This window comes from Sylvia atricapilla, chromosome 5, assembly GCF_009819655.1.
Source record: "Sylvia atricapilla isolate bSylAtr1 chromosome 5, bSylAtr1.pri, whole genome shotgun sequence".
Lineage (NCBI taxonomy): Eukaryota > Metazoa > Chordata > Aves > Passeriformes > Sylviidae > Sylvia > Sylvia atricapilla.
The window spans coordinates 63,679,389-63,698,417 of record NC_089144.1 but is presented as its reverse complement, the minus strand read 5'-3'; positions in this window follow the sequence as shown (position 1 = coordinate 63,698,417).

Genomic DNA, 19,029 nt, shown 5'->3' with positions numbered 1-19,029 from the left:
ATGGTGTGGAAACTTGAGGGGGTAGGAGAATGTTTAGATACTGGAATTTTTATCGGTGGCTTATGGCTGTCAGAGTGAAAAAGTAATCCTTCCCCCATCATGTCCTCTTGAATTCTCCTTGTGCAGGAAACAGAAGGGAGCACAGACATTGTCTCTCCTCACAAGGATGTTCTGTTGCCTGCTGTGAGGTCAGAATGCAGGAGGGAGGGTAGAGAACCATTAACATCAGCAGACTGGAAAACCCAGATGGAAGCGCATCTCACTGCAGAATGGTCAAATCCAGTCATTTGAGAGAGCAAATGCAATTGCATCTTCCTTGGCAGGTTTTACCTGCTTGTACCCAACAAATTGGGCTTTGGCAGGTCTCTAATTCTCTCTTTCTCTAGTAGTTTTGGTGTAATACATAAAACATTCCAAGAAAGGGACACTTCTGACTGTGACATTTTTTCTTTTTTTATACATTCAAGGGATTGTGTATTGTAATTTGGTTTGAAGGCAATTCCATTAGCAAATTTGAAGGGCAATAAACCTGTTTTTTTCTTTAACCAAAGATACTTAAAAAAAAAAAAAAAAGAAAAGAGAGAAAGAGACTCCTATCTACTCCAGAAATTAAATGAAGCCACAAGCACCAGGCCATGAGGATACACCATGGAACTCAATCTTTCCATTCATTTCTTTATTTTCTTTTTTTCTCTCTCTCTCTCAAGTTTCTGACATCTTTTCAAGTAGCTAGCTTGATGAGCAGAGAAATTCACACTAAATATTGCTGCTATCCTAAACTGTAGGGGATGTCAAAAACTTTTTTCTTCTCTTGTTATTGTTCACATTGATTTAGGTGTTTTAGTGGTGCCATTGCAATGTGCAAATGGTGAGCTGTGTAGTGGGGATAAGCTTCTGGATGCTCTGCATGCTTCTGTAGTGTCTCCTCTGGATTTAGGACACTGGTTTTGTTCTGTGGGTTCATAAAATCATAGAATATGCTGAGTTGGAAGGGACCTATCAAGATCAAGTCCAACTCCTGGCCCTGCCCAGGACACTCCAAGAATGACACCATGTGCCTGAGAGCATTGTCCAAATGCTTCTTGAACTCTGCCGGGCTTGGTGCTGTGACCACTTCCCTGGGAAACCCGTTCCAGTGCCCAACCACCCTCAGGGTGAAAATCTCTTTCCTGATATCCCAAATAGTGACGCCGTGGTCAGGCCAGGCACAGCTGGGCAAGGGTGTTGGATTTGCACTTATGTTCTTCCATGGCTTCGCAATCATTAAAGATCTGCAGTGCCCCTTGTGGGCCAAATCCTGGATGCCTTGTATGCAAGGTCTGCTGTGGGTAGGCAATACAGATGGGAAAGGTATGGGAAGGGAATGTTTTCCCTCTTCCTGTTGACATAGCTGTCCCTGCCGTGGTCCCATTTGCTGTGTGAGCTTCAAAGCCGTTGATCTGTGGTCCTGGGCACTTATCCACATCACCCTCCTGGGTGCTCCTGTGAGAAGCACCTGTGTCCAAAGTACCTGGAATCCCCAACTTGTTTCTTGAGGCCCACTTCTGTGCCTACGAATCATTTTTCTCTCTCTAGACATAAGGAGGAGATGGTTCTCTGCTGCTGAGGTTCCCCCACTGCCATTCTCCAACAAAGCTGCCTCTGATTACAGTGACAATTTCACCCTGGGTTGCAGATGCTGAGTGAGGTGCTTGAAGAAATGGTTCCAGTCCTGTTGTCAGTGGGTGTGAGTAGACTCCTTGCAGTAGTACTGCACTGGATAAGAGGAGCTGGGCTTTCCAGGCCGGTCTCCATCCCTGTGGTCTGTTCTCCTCACCACTATCTGTGTGCATATTGCTGTGATGCCACCGTGCTCACCAGGCACACAGCAAGACCCTCAGCAGGGGTGGCCCCTGGAAGGAAGGCCTGGCAGTGTGCAGAGGAGCTCTGCTCATGAAGGCTCTGCGCTCAAGGGCTTCTTGTCCCCCTGTGACAAATGTGATCGCTGTGAGGGACCCCAGAGGCAGTGGTTACCTCTGAGGAGCTGCTGATGCAGGTGGAGGTGTGAGAACCGGTCTGCAGGTAAACTGAGCTGAGTTCTGCATGTGTCAAATGCTTTCAGTGGGAAGACGTGGGTTTAGAGCATTTGTGTGTGTTGAGAGTGAAATTTGAAAGGTAGATTGGCTTGGTTCTTCAGAAGTCTTAGGAAGCATACCTAGGAGGTTTTGCGTTTGGCATTTGTGGTTTGAAACTCCTGTTTCTCATTTACGGGTTAGCTTTGTCCTTCCAGTTTTAGCAGTGCTGCTATAACAGACTATTCATGTGTGTTTGAAGATAAAGTTTTTGTTTTTAATCTTTTGCTTATCATAGTTAATCTAAGAATGGCAATACTAAAGGTATATTTTTTTCCAAAAATGATATTTTTTACTGCACTGATAAATATTGTGACATCTCTGTTCTTAACTCTTTCGCTGTGAGGGGAACTGTGTGCAGATTCACACAAACCTTGTAAATACTTGTGTGTACTTCTGACAGCCAGGGATTATTTTCCCTCCCTCCCTCCCTTCCTTCCTTCCTTACTTTCTTTTTTCCTTCCTTCCTTCCCTCCTTCCCTCCTCCTTCCTTCCTTCCCTCCTCCCTCCCTCCCTTATTTCCTTTCTGATTTCCTTCCTTCCTCATTTCTTTCTTTCTTTCAAACAAGGTTTCCTCTTTGAAACAGAAAGCAATGGGGCAACAATGCTCAGCAAAAGCAAAGCTTATCCCACTTTCAGAACATAGCCAAGGAGTTTTTGCAGTGCTGGCATAGAGTTAATATTTAAGCCGATGTATTTTGATTTTTCAGCAAACTGTTTGGAAAGGAATAAGATGGAGAGAAAAGCTTCGGTCTGGAATTCTGATCAGAAAAGTTACCCATCTATTTTATGGCATTTTTTCTTATGTTTTCCTTTTCTTTTAAAAAGTAAATTTAAAAAAGGCTTGTTGCAGGCTTGCTTGCCTGAGCTCTAGGCTGGTTGGTGGCTGTTCTGAGAGTGCCTTGTACTCCAGGACCGCTGGCTCCTTTGGAAGCAAACCCACTGATCAGGATTCTGGATTCTGATTGCTTCAATGGGTATCCCCCAGTACTGTGGGATACTTTCGCTTTTTTAAAAGAAGGATTTAAATACACTTACATTACACAAACTGTGACCTAATGGCAATAATTACCTCAAATGTGGGCATTCATCCTGGTTTTAGCCTTTCTGAAATCATGTAGCCAGCTTGAACTTTGATTCAAAGACTCTGAACTCCATAGGGGCGGAATAGCGATAAATGCCCACCCTGGTCATTGTTGCTTGAGTGAATTCTGAAGACAGTGAATCTTTAAAAAAAAATTAAACCAAGGAATAGATTAGTCTTTTATGTATTTTAATCAATTGTGATGTTAAAATGCACATGTAAGTATATATGTTTATAGCTACTGTAAAATGCTTTGGCCTTCTAGAAGTTATTTAATGAGTCACATTTTAAACCAATATGAACTGAACAATAGACTGTGGCTACTTAAACAGTTTTCTGGCTACATTTTATAGTTCTTACAGTGTTTTATAGTTTACATTTAAACTGGTACTTTTTAAGGGAAATCTTGTGTTTATAAGTGACACCTTCAACAACTCAGTACAGCTGCCTCTTTTTTAATTTTGCCCGTTAAAAATGGAAAAGTACAAGTGTGTTTTTAATATGTATATTCTGTTTTGAGATATAACATAGTGTTGGAAAGTCAGTCCAGAGATGAAGTAATCCAATGTATTCCAAAATCTGATTGAAAAAAACACTCCACCCGCTTTGAAGATTTAGTTCAACAGATAAGCTATTTGTTTGTTCACTTGTTTTAATAACATGCTTTATCAGGCCTCCCTGGGTTGAAGCAGGGAGAACTGTACAAAACTCACTGTTCTGTGTAAGATCCTCATCTGGATGACGATACCCACATCAGGAGAATGAAGGATATTCATAATAAGAAGGATTGTATTGTACTGTTGATAAATCATTAGCCAAATGAATAATTCCTGAGTTAGTGAATGCTTGTTTTATTTGGGGGAAGGGGTGGGGGTTTGTCCGTGAGAGTGTATATGTGTGTGTGTGTGTGTTTGTTGAGGCAATGCTGTAATTTGGCTTTCATCTGTTCACCCCTTTCTTACAAATGATGCTCACCACCACAGAAATGTTTTAAACCAGTAAACAAAATACAAAGTACACTGACCATCTCCTTGTCAACTCCGTTTTCTCAGCACATGCCAGTCCCCATTAATGCTGTTTCCTACTGCTGCTACCCTGTACTTTGCATTTTGATATATCATGTTCCCCACTCCCTGGTCTCACTTAGCCGTCTAGTTTCTTTTGTTGTGTTCTCTCACTTGGGTAATCAATGAACATGGTATAAATGTCTGCTGGGCAAAATGGTACTTTGAGGTCCCAGAAGTACATGAATTGGCATTTAAAAATACATATTGTGTACATCTGGGCTTCAGCTGTGGAGCTGGGGTGCTCACGGGAGGACTCCTTTCGTGTTTCCACCGTGCCTGAGGCGGTTGTACTTGTCAGCTCGGCAGAGGTGGTGGAAAGGAGCAATCGGCGATGCTTTGCAGCTGGGCACCGGGTGCAGCTCCCGGAACAATCAGAGCCGTGGGGCCGGGGAGCGCAGCCCGCCCCATCCTCCCTCAGCACCATTCCGGTGGTTGTCATTCCTGCCTCGCCGGCCACGTTGCCAAGGCCATCAGGTGTCACACGGCAAGCCAGGAGTGCCAGCAGCACTGGGGCCAGCTGGAACACATCCACCCTCCCTCGCTGTGCGCCCGGCTCCTGCCTGGTCCCCTGTTCTCCTGGGCGCAGTCACACTCAAAATTCCAGCACGCTCAAGGAGCCACAGAGTCTTGTTGAATACCTTGGCTTACAGCCTGTTAGGCAAGAAGGGGTTTCCAACACTGGCAACGCACATCCCGTAGGATCTGGATGGTTCCATACAGCACCTCTGCCCTCAGCAAGGAAAGAAAGCGCTTCTGCAACACTTCCACCTCACACGGTTACGTACAACACTTCTAGCTTTTCTTTGCCCCTGTTATCCTTTATGTGTTTGGTTTTTTAAAATTTTCTCTATATATTTTTTACTCTGTATTCTTGAAACTAAACTTCCACAGATATTCCAGGGCACAAGCATTTCAGGTGTAAAAAAGAATCTCCACATCCCATGTTTCACCAACAAAGCAATCAAGGCGTTTTGGGTACCAGATTCTACTTGGGCAGAACTAGAATGTAGCTTGTATTTTTCATACCAAATCCAATTTCTGAAAGGAGAGGAAGTGTCATTAATAGCTTTAATAAAGGAGTGTGTGTGAGAGAGAGAGAAAGAGAGGGAGTGAGAAAGAGAGAAGAACGAGGGGCATCCTGGAAGGTGAAAAGTCCAGATTTTGGGTAGTTAAAAACGAACCAATGGGTGAAACTTTTTTTTTCTTTTTCTTTTTTTTTTTTTTTTTTGGATGAGTTGTAAAATCCTTTTAAAAACAGAAGGGGTGAAATGGAGGGAACATTTTATGCCTTTCAACTGCCCACAAGCCCAGCATACTCTGGATGGAAAGTGGAAGTTAATATACACTGCACCAAAATTATTAAGGGAAGGTGGGGGCAGAGCTGTGAAACGCTATTGCAGTCACAAGGGAAAAGATGCCCCTGCCCCAGCTCTGGATCTCAAGTGGTTCTTTCTCTACAGTATCATCTCAGCCCAGTAACCCCACGGAAAGCCCTGAGCCGTTGTGTTCCTTCACTGTACGGTTTCTGTAATAAGAGTGTTAATCCATGTTAATCTTTGTGAAAATTATTGTGTGCAACAGTATTTTCTTGTGTACTGCTTTTTACCTATGTGAATTGTCCCTTTCTGTTTTCTTTTTTTTTCTTTCCTTTCTCTTTTTTCTTTTTTTTTTTTTCTTTTAGTAATATGTCTTTCTTCTTTTAAAAGAAAAAACAAACTGATGTGTTGTAGACCTATATGTAACCTATTCCTTAGTCTCATATTATAGGTATGTTATAAGAATGGATATTTTACTTGGCTTTAGAATGTTTTACAAGAAAACTAATTCTTAACCAATCAAGTTCTTGCTACTAAAAAAAAAAAATGCTTGTGTTTTTCATCATGACGTTGTGTGCTTCTAATTAATAATCATTTTCGTTGTAGAAAAATGGAGTGAATTTATATTAGTCTTGGAAACTAATAATAGCATTGTAAATTTATGAGATGATTTTAACAGAAAATACATTATAGAAGAATATAGTTATTTTAATTGTAATATTACTAACTGTAGGGTGAGAAAGGAGGTCCCGTTGTGGTGAACTATGTTATAGCTTGTTATTCACGGTTTCTTTTTGATCATTTTTTCGGTCTCTGAGGTGAAACGAGTTATTAATCAGAATTTGTCAACTCACATATGCATATTGTATATGTGTAGAAATGTAATCACACTTTGTCTTGGAATTACATTAAACTGTTTTAAGTCACTGCAAAGTTTGTGTGTGTCTGTCTTCTCACTGGTTATAATTTGGTCTGAACATTCAGTTAGTTTTCAGACACTATTATTTAATCTCCTTGGTCTGTTGAAAAAACAGCACTAATAGTATCATTAATAATAAATAGTCTTCTCTTTGAGGTAACATGTTTAGATTTGTGAGAAGTATTTTTTTTCCCAGGGCAGAAGAGTATCTGCATTCGGATACTTCAGTGAAGCACAGGAGGCTGCTCAGAGCTGCTGTGTTCAGCTCAGTCGAGAGCTCCCTGCTATATCCCACTGTGTCAAATGGAGTGTGGTCATCAGCTGCAAACACAGGTCTGGATTTTCTTTTGGCCTGAGCCCTCAGTTCATTTGCTCCCTTTCCTCTCTCTGTGCAGTCCCAGCTGACCTTTGAAAGGCTTATATAGACATTAAAGTGCTGAATCCATCATGTTTTGGCAATTGCCATACCTGCCCTTTTGGGCTGGGCCTGATCTTCACCAGGAGGTTTGCTCAGGAGCAAGCTATGGAGGTACCTGCAAAGGGCCTCCTATTATACCACAGTGTCACCTTGGAGGAGGCCAATGGCTCCTCAAAAACCTCCCTTTACAGAGGTTAAATAACACCTTTTATTGTATAAAATAACCTCAATAACCTCCCTTTCCTATCACGGTGACTCCTGCACAAGCCCACTGGTTTTCCAGCCCATGGGATTCCTCTTGTTAGGTCAGCTTCTCCCTTCTCAGGGATAGCCAGAGGGATGCTCCATGAGCTGTACTGGCTGCCCGTGGCCCAGTGAACACTGTTCAGGGTCTGGTGAGTAGCTCCTGAAAACATGGTAGCTGCTGAGTGGCTCTGCACAGCACTGCCAGGTGCAGGGATTGCCTCTGGACACAAACCTGGAGTTAGCACGGGAGTTGATCGTTTTATCAGTGAGTACTGGCACCTCGGTTTTACAGCCTTCTGTCTCATGTTTCCTTGGAATAAGCTGGGAACGCTTGCAGAAACTGTTGCAATGAATTTCTAGTTGGATATGAAACTTCAGGTAACTTTCTCTCCACTGCCTTAAACTGGCTGAGACCCAACTGAGCAGTAGCAGTTAAAACTGTCTGTCCAGCAAACCAATTAAGTCAGTGTTTAATTTAAAATCACGTGTCCTATTAAACAGCTAACAGGTAATTGCAGTGTGTTAAGTACTGTAGGGGAAATGAGGAGTTTACTGGGTCATGATATGAGGGACATTAGTGAATGATCTAACCTCAGCAACAGATGTTAATCCAAAACAGATAGTTTAACTAGTGTAGTTGCTCCATGTGTATGTTGTGCTGTGATGTTTTCTTTATTTGTTTCTTCTTTTTGTAAAACTTATCAATAAAACTGTAAAAAAATTTTTTTCACTCTGTTGTCCAAGACCAAAACACATTAAAAATGCATTGTAGTTGGGAGAATGTACTTTCTGACCCTTTTTTCCCAGGAGGGGGTAGCAGTTTCTGACTTTAAGCAGGATTGCCTTTAGAAGAGCCTGCAGTAACTTCTGAGAGGAAACAACAAGGGGTTCAGCCACCATATAAGAGGCTGAGAAGGGTCTTCTCAAACCACCAGAGCTGCAGTAAATGTCAGCACCTGGAGACCACAATCCTGAGCAGCTGGTAAAAATTACCACCAACAAATCCAGCTCTTTCTGGGCCACAAGGAACCTCACTGATGCTTTCAGTGTTCACCTCAGCCCAACCAGTTTATTCTAGGTGAGTATGGCTCTTAAAATCGGGAAGGTGGGGGGGGACTCATGGATGTGGTGTATGCACAGTGGTGCTGCTGTTCCTGGTGTGTGCTGCTTGTGCTTTCCAGCGCAGTGGCTATGTTTTAATTCATTGGGGACCAAAGTTTGGCACCTAAATTAGTATTTATACATATGAGAAGAGCTTGTCTTATGTACAGTGCAGCTGTGACCTCCTGGTTGCCATTCATGTCAAATTAAACTGTTAATGGAGGTTTGGGAGAAGGAGAATGGTCCTGTTGTGTGAAACACAGGCTGCTGTCCTTTGGTTACCTGTGCAGGTGTGTTGGATCTCCACAGCAAACCCATTCTGGAGCAGTGGATCTGCAGCTTGTAAATTCTTACGTCTTCTCTTACTCTGCTGGTCAGGCCAGGGCAGACATGCCTGCATCAGCATTTCCTGCAATGCGCTTTTTCGTTTATGCTTTCTCCTGCAAGGTGCCTGTGCAAATAATGAGCAATAAAAGGTGTTATTTAAAGGCCCCTGCCCTGCACTATATATCAAAGGCTCTGCTGTTTGGGGCTTTTGCTCACAGGAAAGCAGCCACAAGATGAGCTCGATGCACAGATCCACACGTAAACCCATTTGGCAAAGCAGCAGTTCCAGGGACAGGGGCAGGTTTCTCTAGGCAGGGCTGCCAGCCCTGGGAACCCAGCACGAGCAGCACTCCATTCCCATGGGGACTTACCACCCCTGTATTAATGGTGCATGAAGGTCCAATGAAAAGGCACACCAGGCTGCATTTGTGCACAGGCTTTTCTAGGCACATCCAGACACGTGCATATGGGAGGCCACAAGTCCAGGAGGCATCTGGAACACTTCCCGTTTGTATTTGGACAGCATATTGCTTCAGGTGTGTGAACTCTTTAAATACAATGAAGTCATTTTATTCTTCTTTCTTTTTTCCAAGCTCAGAAAAAATAAATTTAAACTTGTGCTAATGTCACAGAGGAAAAACGGGGAGAAGTACGATTTTAAAAAAGGACTTACTGTAATTGATCATACTGTGACTGGAGCTTGTGATGAAAATTCTCATCCCCTCTTGACAGTCAGGGCCAGTCTGAAAACCACAGAGAAGAATTCATGCTTCCACAAAGAGCGAGGCTGCTACGGAATTGGACTTCCAGTGACTAGGGTTTGGGGACCAGCTGCTGGGCTGCTCGAGAAAAGCTTGCTTTGGTTCTCCTGAAGTTGTGTCTTCCATACCCAAATACCCTCGATCTGCCTCTCTCCTTCAGACATCAACAGGCCTCCTCAGGAGTTTACAGAACAGGAGTGACAGGAACAACAAAGGCAGGTCTGGAAGGAGACTGCAGGAGGATCGATGAAGGTTCAACCACACTTCACCTGCGTGGATTGTTTGTCCTGTACCGTGTTCTTTGTGATGAGGAGATGCAGACAACGGAGCTCTGGTCTCTTGTATCGGCCTGCTGGTCACATATCTCTGCTTTATCCCTGCTTTCCCTGGGTTAGGACTAGCCCCATCTCTTTTTTTAATGCCCCCTGATGATCCATGATGATCCCATTTCCTCCCCTCTGCCCTCCCCTGTTTCCTTGCTCTCAGTGTGGCGCTGATCCCGGGGGCACGGGGAGAGGGATGCGGCGTGCGAGAGGCAGCTGTGGGCAGTGCAGGGTGACAGGAAAAGCAAACCCCGTAGGGCTGGCTGCGGGGTTTTATAAGACTTTAACATAATATCAGGACTGAGGTGTTCGCAGGTAGGTAAGGGCTGGAGACACCGCCTCCCGTGACAAGGTGTGTGAGGGGGTCTGGAATTACTGGCACTGATGGATAAAGGGGGGGAATTGCTTTGAAAGCAGATACGAGGGGAGATAAAAGATAGCGGAGGGAGAAGCAGGCTGCGGACTGAAGAGGACTAGAAAATCGACGGGAAAGTGAACATTTTCAGGTGTTCCGAGTTTCCACTGCGGGAGGGGGACTGCAGGGGAAGACTGTTTGGTCAACCCCTTAAAAAACTTGGCCCTCTCGCCGTCAGATTTTTCCATGCAGCCTACGGAGCAGCGGTCTCCAAAGTGGGGTGTGCACACAGCAGTTCGTGGGAGTGCTGGAATGAAGTGTTTTTCTCGCAGCTCTTTACAGCGGAACCTCCGGGCACAGCCCCTCAGAGCGGCCGCTGTCGGCGGGCACCGGGCCCTGGCGAGGCTGAGGGCCCGGCCGGCCGCCAGAGGGCGCCCGCACCTCGGCCCGGCCCGGCTCCGTTCGGCCCGGCCCGGCTCCGTTCGGCCCGGCCCGGCTCCGTTCGGCCCGGCCCGGCTGCGTTCGGCCCGGCCCGGCTGCGTTCGGCCCGGCCCGGCTCCGTTCGGCCCGGCCCGGCTGCGTTCGGCCCGGCCCGGCTGCGTTCGGCCCGGCTCGGCTCCGTTCGGCCCGGCTCGGCTGCGTTCGGCCCGGCCCGGCTCCGTTCGGCCCGGCCCGGCTCGGCTGCGTTCGGCCCGGCTCCGTTCGGCCCGGCCCGGCTCGGCTGCGTTCGGCCCGGCTGCGTTCGGCCCGGCTCGGCTGCGTTCGGCCCGGCCCGGCTCCGTTCGGCCCGGTTCGGCTGCGTTCGCCCCGGCTGCGTTCGGCCCGGCCCGGCTCCGTTCGGCCCGGCCCGGCTCCGTTCGGCCCGGCCCGGCTCCGTTCGGCCCGGCTCGGCTCCGTTCGGCCCGGCCCGGCTCCGTTCGGCCCGGCTCGGCTCCGTTCGGCCCGGCCCGGCTCCGTTCGGCCCGGCCCGGCTGCGTTCGGCCCGGCTCGGCTGCGTTCGGCCCGGCCCGGCTGCGTTCGGCCCGGCTCCGTTCGGCCCGGCTCGGCTCCGTTCGGCCCGGCTCGGCTGCGTTCTGCCCGGCCCGGCTCCGTTCGGCCCGGCCCGGCTCGGCTGCGTTCGGCCCGGCTCCGTTCGGCCCGGCCCGGCTCGGCTGCGTTCGGCCCGGCTGCGTTCGGCCCGGCTCGGCTGCGTTCGGCCCGGCCCGGCTCCGTTCGGCCCGGTTCGGCTGCGTTCGCCCCGGCTCCGTTCGGCCCGGCTCGGCTGCGTTCGGCCCGGCCCGGCTCCGTTCGGCCCGGCCCGGCTCCGTTCGGCCCGGCCCGGCTCCGTTCGGCCCGGCTCGGCTCCGTTCGGCCCGGCCCGGCTCCGTTCGGCCCGGCTCGGCTGCGTTCGGCCCGGCCCGGCTGCGTTCGGCCCGGCCCGGCTCCGTTCGGCCCGGCTCGGCTCCGTTCGGCCCGGCTCGGCTCCGTTCGGCCCGGCCCGGCTCCGTTCGGCCCGGCTCGGCTCCGTTCGGCCCGGCCCGGCTCCGTTCGGCCCGGCCCGGCTGCGTTCGGCCCGGCTCGGCTGCGTTCGGCCCGGCCCGGCTGCGTTCGGCCCGGCCCGGCTCCGTTCGGCCCGGCTCGGCTGCGTTCGGCCCGGCTCGGCTGCGTTCTGCCCGGCCCGGCTCCGTTCGGCCCGGCTCGGCTCCGTTCGGCCCGGCTCGGCGTGAGTGAGGTGAGGGAGTGTAAGGCACACGCTGTCGGTACCAAGAAGCAGACGGATTTAAAAAGATTTAAAAACCTTGCCTTCCTCCTCAGCCGTAATTAAGGGGCCCTGGAAAGTTAGTCTTGGCCGGCGTGCTGCGCTGGGTGCTGTACATCTGTATGACACAAAGTAGTTTGGTGCTGGATGACATTTTTAAGAGCTGAGCGTGGTGGAAATAGTCAACGACATAGGGGTGAAGGCAAGCTAAGCTGAGATTGAGACACCTTCATAAGAAGTAAAGATGAAACTGCAAAGTGATGCAAGGTCCCTCACCACCTGCCACCAGCGAGGCGAATCTCAGCCAGTACCTTGGAATCTCGCCCTTCTCTGCAATTCTTAGTGGTGAATGTGATGTTCTGTGGGGTGGAATATCCTTTTGGTCAGCTGTCCCATCGCAGCCCACCGCCTCCTTGCTGAGGATGCAGAGGGAGAGACAGGGAAGGCCTTGACCCGGTGCAAACAGTGCCCAGCAATAGCTAAAACACTTTCATGTTAGCACTGTTCTGCACACAAATCCCAAACATGGGACTGCATGGGCTGCTGTGATAAAATCAACTCTATCCCAGCCAAACCCTGGAGAGCTGGGAAACGTAAAAGACATTATAATCCAGGGGCCTCGAAACAGAGCTAGCAAAAGAATTCAGAGAACATACAATCATAAAAAATGCACTCATGGATTTCAGTCGAAAGTAGTTGATACTAGAGGGAAAGCAAAAGCAAACAGAATATTCATTCAGCACTCAAGTAAGGATATCACTGGTGCTTTTCTCTAGAAGGAGTCAAACACGTACCTTTGATCACAGGCAATAGCACTGTGCCTGCACAGAGGGTGTATAATACCTTAGCTGGTTATCAAATATTAACAGCTCGGACACATCTAGTGCCAGAATCATGGATTGTGAGATTTGCAGCAAAATGATGGAACTGCCTGCATGCCAAGTCTGGATGGCAAAAGGTCACAGGGCCCCGTTCATCCATTTCAGTTGCCCTTCCTTTGATTCAGAAGGGGAGTCCCTGGCTTCTTAAATCCATTGCTCCTAAGATGCATTTGGCTACAGTAAGGAAGATGAAGAATATGACTTCTGATGAAGGTGAGGAGCTCTTTGGATTGTTGGGGTTTTTTTCATACCTTTTCTCCATTTCCCAGTATATTTCACCTCAGCTCCAAAGGCAGCATCCTCATTTCAGCCCCATGAGAAAAAAAAAAAAAAAAAAAAAAGTGGAGAAGTGTGTCTGTTTTGGATTTTTTTCATTACCACTTTCAAAAATTTCAAAGGAGACCAGGCTTTCACCAAAAAGTGCTCTAAGGTTTTGAGAAATGTGAAAATACTTGAGAAGCCAATGATCTGCTTTGCAGAAAAAGTGTAACTTATAAGCAGTGTCTGAGAAGCAAACTGCTCACAGTTTCCACCTTACGTTGAATGAAAATTCGGGGAAAATTTTTCAGAACCATATATGACCTTACTTTATCATAAGTGAAGGTTACAGAGAAAAGATCTGGGGTTTTAAAAAGATTTTTAATGAAGTGCATGCCTCCTTGCCCTCTAACTAAACACAGTGTCACAGGTCAATGCACACACTTAGTATAAAGCTCAACTTTCTGTGGCTTCCTTCTCTCTCACTTTTCTTCTTCCTTCTTTTATTTGTTTTCTCCCATCATCGTGATTTTTCTCTTTGTGACTAGCAGAGTTATCAATGGTTTGAGCTGGTCTGTGCCGAGCTCTCTGTAACTGAGCCATCTCGTTCCTTGCCTAGGGCACTGTATTTACTCTCTGAACTGTGAAGCAGTTGCTTTTTAGTTTATTATGGCCTTTGTCTCCATTTATTAATAGGTTTTCTCAACAAATGGCACTTGAAGTGCTTTGCTGAATACATTAACCTCATCTGAAACCAACCGTGCTATATCTACCCTCTGTACAGTGCAATGTGTGATTCTCCTGTGCTTTTTGTGGCCTGAAGTATGCTCTTTATACAGGCTTCTATGGCAGGTTACCCAGGCAGGACAGCTGTATGATCTTGAGTCTGTTTCCTCATGAATAAGCACTGATTTCTTTCAGGGCTTGTGGAGAAAATCTATTTTAATCCTTTGGTGAATCCTGCAATCAGAGAATCTAGCTTGATGGAAAGGAGCCCCACCAGTGTCTCTGAAGCTGCATGCTGCATGAAAGAGGCCTGGTGAGTGCACAGAAACTCTGTAACTCCTCTGGAAATGCAAATGCTGCTGCTACTGCTGTTCTGCAGGGGAGACCCACTGACCCTGCTGAGCATGGCAAAAGGAAGAGGAGGAGTGCAAGCATCTTTTACATCTCCAGGGAAATCCAAGCATAAACTCTGATCTGATGCTGATTGATGTCAATGAAAGGACTACAGCAGACTTTGGAATAGGCCTGCAGGTAAGGAGGAATGATATCATTTGAACCTTGCTTCTGATAGCAACCAAAAGGATGATACTATGCCACCCTAAATCATGACAGTACTGTTAAACTTCTCGGACAAAGGTTAGGAGAAGTGTAACCAGGGGCAGGAGGACTCCCCAGCTCCACCTTTCTCACTCATCTCTCTTTTCTGGGGCAGTCTGGTCCATCCTGTGACCAGGGCTGTCTCTGGGGATCAGACCAACACGTTGTGGAGGTGCCAAAGTGGTACTGTGGGCTCACAGAACCCCACAGCTCTCTCTCTTGCCCTCTGCCCTGCCAGAACATGAAGTTTGATACATGCAATAACTCTGCAGTGCTCTGCAAGGGAGAGGGAGAAGCCTCAACCCCTTCCCCTAAGCCTCTCCAGGAGTGAAAGACACCCTGCTACTCTGTGAAGGAGAGCAGGGCAGGGACAGTCAGAGAAACGTGGGGTCAGGGATCATTAAAGACATGGAACAGAGGAAAAAGACTGGTAATAATTTTGTCCCAGAGAATGAGTCCCGGTAGTTGGAGGCTGGCTAGACTTAGTTCCTGGGAGAGTAAAGGAAAGCTTGTATGGATCAGTCAAGAAAGAACGAAGTGAAAGAATACAATTAATGCCACTGACAGAGTTTATGGGACCCATAAGCAAACTTGTCAAACAAACCTGATTTTTGTGCTTTGATAAGACTATGCATTTGATTGTCAAAGGAAACTGCATAGTGATAATGTATATGAAACTGTTGGGCACATGAGTCAGCAGTACACTCACTGCATATTCAGTCCAGAAAATGAAATCGATAAGCTGTTGTGTGAGCAGCACCAAGAGGAGGCCAAATAACAGACCTCAGAAGAGCCAGTGAGAAGTCCAGGAAAGGCTCATGCAGATTAAGGTGATGCTGGAAGCTGTTTAATCTATTAATGTAACAATTTATTATCTAAGTGAACATGAAATCACTTGCTGACAGCAGGGGTTGGCAATGAGTAGCAGGACAGAAGAAAATGATGTAGACAGTCATGCAGAGTGATCAAACATGGTCTGACAGCAAGGGGCTACTTAGGCTTGGAAGGCTGAGAGATGTGAGTGGGAGTAGACAGGGAAGTTTTAGCATAGTAGGTGGTGTTGATGAGTCTGAAACACTCAAGATCTGAGAGGAGATTTATTGAAATGAGCAGATTTTGATCCAGAGCGCATAAAGGGTCTGTCTTGGATCCAGAGGCAAGCTCCAGGACACAAGACCTCCATGATCAGGATCCTCTCTGACTCCCTCTCAAGCTTCCTAAGTAGCAGAGAGCCTTTTCCTCCCCAGTACATCTGCAGACAGGGATGTGGAGGGGACACTGCTAGCTGCATCCCATTGCCAAGATATCCTATAGTGCAAACAGGAGCTGAATAGTTGCAGGCCTATGTGGACAGAAAAAAGAGAGCATCTTCAGGTTCTGCCTCCTGGTGCCATTTTCTTGATTAACATGCTCAGGTCTGCCATGGAGGAAGGTTTTGCTGTGTCTGTGAGGAGCAGGATCACTCTCTTTTTGCAAACTGATAGCCTTTTCCCTGCCATCAGCCTGGCAGGGGCACGCACCAGCAGGAGAGCGGTTGCCTGGGAAATATGCAGCACAACCCAGTGGGAGAAATGGTAGAGTCAAGTGACAGTAAACCTTTCTCAGGTTTACCTGTTTGTTGGGGGGGGGGGTTTCTTGGGTTTTGTTTCGTTTTGTTTGGTTTGCTTGCTTTGTTTTGTTGTTATGGAGTCGCTTCTCTTGTATGAGAATAATGAGCTCTCACACTTGTGTACTGCTGACTAGGGGAGGAGGCACAGGCTTGTGAGGCAGCTGGCATGCTAAGTCATGTCATGGCACTGCCAGCCAGGGATGGCTTTTTCCCTCCACACAGCCTCCTCCAGGGGAGTTAAATACAGCACTCAACATGGGAATAGAGCAGCCAGCAGGGCCTGCTTTACACTGCACTGACCCAACACACTTGGGCCCAGCAGCTGATCCAGGGAGGCTCAAGAATATATATATTTTTTTTACAGAAAATATGTTTATTTGGCCAAAGTAAATCAGAAGATGAAACAGAGAGAGAGAGAGCATTTGTTCCTAAGTCTTACCAGAAAACACGTTTGTTTCAACAGTTTCCACAGAGCATAAACACACCTGTTGGAGGTCAAGTGCCAAACCCAACCTTCTCTTAAAGACTGGCATTTTCTGACTCATCTCAACACTGCTGTTCATCCATTCCCTTTGTCTAGCTGTGCTTTTCAGCAATTCAATGTCTTTATTCTCCCTGGACTCAGGAGAAATTAACACTCGCCTGCCTGAAGGTATGTGGGAAGATATTTCTTGATAAACTACTCTTAACAGCACTGTGATACAACTGTACTGGTACATTGTTGTTGTTTTCTTCCTATTTGCTTCCCTTTAACATTCTTCTCTACAGCCTGACAGGAAAATAACCAAACAGAAAACTGTTGACATTCATAAAAATAACTTGTCTTTTCCATAATATTTTTTTCACACAGAGATCCTAATACTTCTGTTACAACCATCCCAAATCATCAGCAAGTGATTTGAGCAGAAAAATATTGCAGGGATTTTAGTATGGTGCATCTTTCTCATCTATATTTAAGTGCAATGCCTTAAACAAATGGAACCAAATGGCCAAAAAATCCAGATTTCCCAAGCTTGTAGTAAGCAATGGCACAGCTCTGTCCTGAGGTATAAGCCAAGGGAGGTTCCAGAAGAGGCACAATGGCTCTGGTGCCAGATCTACGGGACATGTGCTCAGTGTTTCCATGGTGGTGATTGTATGAGAACATCCTCTGGGTATACATGCATGGTTTGGCCATCCATAGAATATTCCTGTTATGGCTCATACACACACAGAATAAAAAAAAAACCCTCAGCAAGCTCCAAAAATGAGTGTCTAGAAGAGGAAGGGCTGAAGCATCTCTCCCTCACCATAAGCAACAGTTGTTTTATTAATCTGGTCTACCTTGTTTCTCTCCCTAGAAATATACTCTGAGGAATGTTTCAGTTTCTACGTATCTGACTTTTCTTTGGTCATCTGATATTTCAAAGGTTTGCAGGGTAGGTCTGCTTGCCTTTAAGTGAGCTGTTAGGCTACTTATAAGAGCATGGCAATGACCCTAAGTGGGGAATTATCAAAACATGCCGAATGGCAGCCCTCTTCCCCATAAGCTTTTTGTGACTATGTGGCTTTTCTTTCCCCTCCTGCAGTTGCAGTGTCTATCCTCCCTCTTGTGCACGCTGATGTACACTGATATAATTCCACTGACTTTGAGGGGAATACCTCAAATTACAAATCGCATTGGTGAGTCACCCTTCTGTCCTTCACACAGTCACTCTGATCAGATTTGTATTTACAGGCATAAAATCAGTGCAACTGTCAGAAGCTAGGAACTATCCAGGTGGAACTCATTAGACCTTAGGGGACCATGCAGATCTGTAACTTGCCTGAAGGTATCTAAGTTTAACCTCCTGAGAATCCAAAATTTTCTCTCTGGCTGTGACTTCATCTAATTTATTCTCTAGTTGATGCAGAGTTTTTGCCTTCTATCTTCCTCCTACACAGTTTCCCCTCTTTTGCATCCTCCTTCTTTTTTCCTCATTATTGCTTTTGCTCTTCAGCTGCATGTTATAATAAAGTGTGCTTTGTTCCCCAAAGCATTTCTGCATGAGGTTGTAGTGAAGATAGGCTGTGGTGAAAGGAAAGACACCACAAATGTATCAAGTGGTAATTTAAATTACGCTGCTGGGTAATTAAAAAAAAAATGTCTTATGTTAGTCAAACAATAGAGCATTTGATAAGCTATCTGCATCTGAGAGGATCATTTTCAAAGGGCTGTCCACCTGCAGCACAAAACTCAAGGACAGGAGGTAAACTTCAGACCAAACTCCCAGCCAAGGATCCCTGACACCCTTTCCCTTTCCCTTTCCTTGTGGTGGAGGTCAGGATGCAAGAGCTAGAGACCAGGACGTTTGACAAGATACTTTTTATTGTAGCGAGAAACAGCAAAATGGAAAGGAGGCATAAGGATGGTGAGGGATGGAAAAGATTGATAATTGTTTCCTTGGCAACTGAAACTGTGGAGCCTCATGCAGGAAATCCCTGAGAAAAATCCTAGATGATCATAATGGCCTCTTCTGCCTTCAGACTCTGTTCCAGGCTAAGTTTACACATCACAGTGTGGTGCTGCATAAAGGGATCAAGTCAGTGCTAATGGAAACCAGAAGCTGTATGGTTGTAAGAAATCCTTAGGAAGAAGGGAAGCACTGTTGTCTCCCTTTCATAAAATGGGGAATCTTTTATAATGCAAAAGATGAAAAGATTGAATAACTTGGCAGAGGTTGTTAAAAATGTCTTTTCAACACAGAGGACAGCGACATACAAGTCTCTATCTCACATCACTGCAATGAGAACTTAACCCCCCTCAACGGAGGTTGCACTGTCCAAGGAATTAGGAGAAGGGCTAAGGGAGCAAAAAGCAGGTGAAGGGGTTGCTGTTTCATAAGTGCTGTTTGCCCATCATGTAGTTCAGTGCTAGGCAGGGCAGCACAAAAGGGTCCCAGTCCTTCACTGTTCAGCTGCAGCAGCAGCAGAGAATCTTCATTAGTGGATTTAAATGTAAGAACTGGGGCATATGTATGAATATTAATGAAAGAAAGATTGACTAACTTCATGCTATTAAAAGATTTCTAGCTTCAGAGAGTAGGTGGAGCCTTTTGAAAAATGTATAATGAAATACAATATGTGATACACAAGAAGCTCTAAGAATGTGGATTTTGATCCCTTCCAATTTTCTGTTTATATAGTACTTTGGAAGTGGGAAAGATGTCTTCA